The sequence below is a fragment of the Habropoda laboriosa genome, unplaced genomic scaffold (assembly GCF_001263275.1).
Source record: "Habropoda laboriosa isolate 0110345459 unplaced genomic scaffold, ASM126327v1 scaffold212, whole genome shotgun sequence".
Taxonomy (NCBI): domain Eukaryota; kingdom Metazoa; phylum Arthropoda; class Insecta; order Hymenoptera; family Apidae; genus Habropoda; species Habropoda laboriosa.
In genome coordinates, this window is record NW_017100509.1 from 4,478,989 (window position 1) to 4,481,331 (window position 2,343).

A 2,343-nucleotide genomic window follows, 5' to 3' on the forward strand; every position below is an offset into this window, starting at 1 on the left:
CTCACGTAAACTGTTCGTACGAAGGAGATTCGTAAGTTTGTAGCGCAATTTTACGGATAAAAGGGAACCGCTAATTATAATTGAAAACATGGTACTTTGTTCGTATTTAGTTCGGAATTCGTGTTTAACATTTTTCTTTGCGTCAATTCATTTTCGAAATTATTACGGTAGTGAATTAAAAATTAATTCATAATATCAGTACGTATGCTTGCTACGTGTAAAAATGCTCAACCGTGGAATTTTTCTCCGAAAACAAGAATTATGGCGATAATGAGTTAAAAATGAATTCGTAATATCAACATATATGTATATTTGCCTACGTGTTAAAAATTCACAAGCGTGGAATTTTTCTTCAAAAACGCTCAAATATGGAATTTTTCTTCAAAAACGCTCAAATATGGAATTTTTCTTTAAAAATTCTCAAGCGTGGAATTTTCTCCAAAAAATGCTCAAGCGTGGAATTTTTCTCTAAAAATTCTCAAGCGTGGAATTTTCTCCAAAAAATGCTCAAGCGTGGAATTTTTCTCTAAAAATGCTCAAACGTGGAATTTTTCTCGAAGAAATTCTCAAACGTGGAATTTTTCTCCAAAAATTCTCAAGCGTGGAATTTTCTCCAAAAATTCTCAAGCGTGGAATTTTCTCCAAAAAATGCTCAAGCGTGGAATTTTCCACTCGAAAGACAATAATTATCGCGATAATGGTATCGGAAAGTGAATATCATTTCGAGTGGATGTAGAAATATTTCTTCTCGTCTAACCCCTGTGCCAATGAACCTCCGTTAGTTGGGATTACAAGCTGCGGAGGGACCGATGAACTTTTAAATGAGGGACGGTGGGAACTCTAGGCAGGATGTTATTTTGTGAGAAATCATGTTACTTCCGGTCACTCGCCGCGCCCCTTCAGCCAGCCAGCATTCATATTTGTCACCGGATCGAACGATTAACACCGGATTAACTAGTTTTTCCGCTCTCGAGTTATTTCAGGCTGCCTGTGTTTCGCAGTTACATCATTTGAAAAGCGAGTCTCGATGAGTTTACGTACCGTAGCTTTCATCCTATCACTGTAACCGAACTATGTAATTAGTTGACGTATATTCTTCTGCACGTACATGTGTGAAACGGAACCGAAAGTCGTGTGAATTAGTCGAGATTCTGTCGAATCTTTTGTCATTTTGTTTCTTCGTTGCACATACACACACACGTACAAAAACATGCAATTGTTATTTTGCAAATTTCTACAATTTCAATGTTAATAATGTTAGAAATTTCTAGGGTTTTCTGACAAAACAGCTACATAGTATTTTAACCCTTTCGTGGACCAGTGGAACGCATATGTGTGTTTCTAATGAAATTTGCAGCTGTGAAATTTATAGTATCTGTTTTTTTAAATTAATTCAGATACAAAGATTGCTGGTATGATATTGATCTTGAATATTTTGGAGATTTTAACGGTTCCTCTAGCTTTTTTTTTTCTTTTATTTTTCCTAATGCAAGGTACATTTTAACGTTGTCCTTACATTTATAAGAAAATGTGCAATTGTTTTGCATAATAATTAGAGAGTAGATATAAGTGTGTAATTTTGAAAATAACTGCAGTAAAAAGAGCACGAAATAGTTAATAAATGAAAATTTAAAATAAAAGTTGTAATTTTTAAATGAAATTTAAATACCCAATAGTAAAATGATAAAAAAGTCGTTATAAATATTATAACAATCACACAAAAATGCGAATAAAATGCGAATCACGAAAATAATTAGAAAAATTTATTTCTAATTAAACGTTGCAAGAATCGTTACCCACGACCAACCGAAGCTTCAATTTTAATCGTCGTAGTTTCGCACTACTCTTTGTTGCAAACGCGGTGAAACCAGCAGAGGCAATTCATACTTGGACCAAAAATATTTCCCAACTGCTTATGCAATTACCTTGGAATTCCTCGCGGCGGGTCTTCTCGAAAAATCGTTTCAATAATACACGATTGCATTGATCTGGCGGCGAGCGCGTGCGTTCGCGTTCCGCGAATTTCCAAAAGTGTAAATGCCAAGTTAGATAATGTCCGCGGGCAAATTTTGGTGCGCGATGTCGCGAGAAGGGACGGAAGCCGACAGGAAGTGGGGGAATGTCGATGTACGGTATATTTATTTCGGTCGAAATACTGCTTGCATGATGTCATCGTCGATTTTCGAGATTGGCTTGCGGCTCGTTTCTAGTTTCGAGATTGTCTGGAGACTTTCTGACGGCGGCTGTGGAACGCGCGTTTCGCGAAGCAAGGGGAAATCACTTTGCAGACTAAACATCCACTTGTCTCGTACTTTTCGATGGAAAAGGCTACGAGTCTTCTTT

General features: G+C 36.7%; 1 protein-coding gene across 2 annotated transcripts in view; it reads left to right on the plus strand.

Moving 5' to 3' along the window:
* Window positions 1-2,343, plus strand: part of LOC108576210 (protein kibra) — a 46,408-nt gene that overhangs the window by 14,633 nt on the left and 29,432 nt on the right. The window lies entirely within an intron of this gene.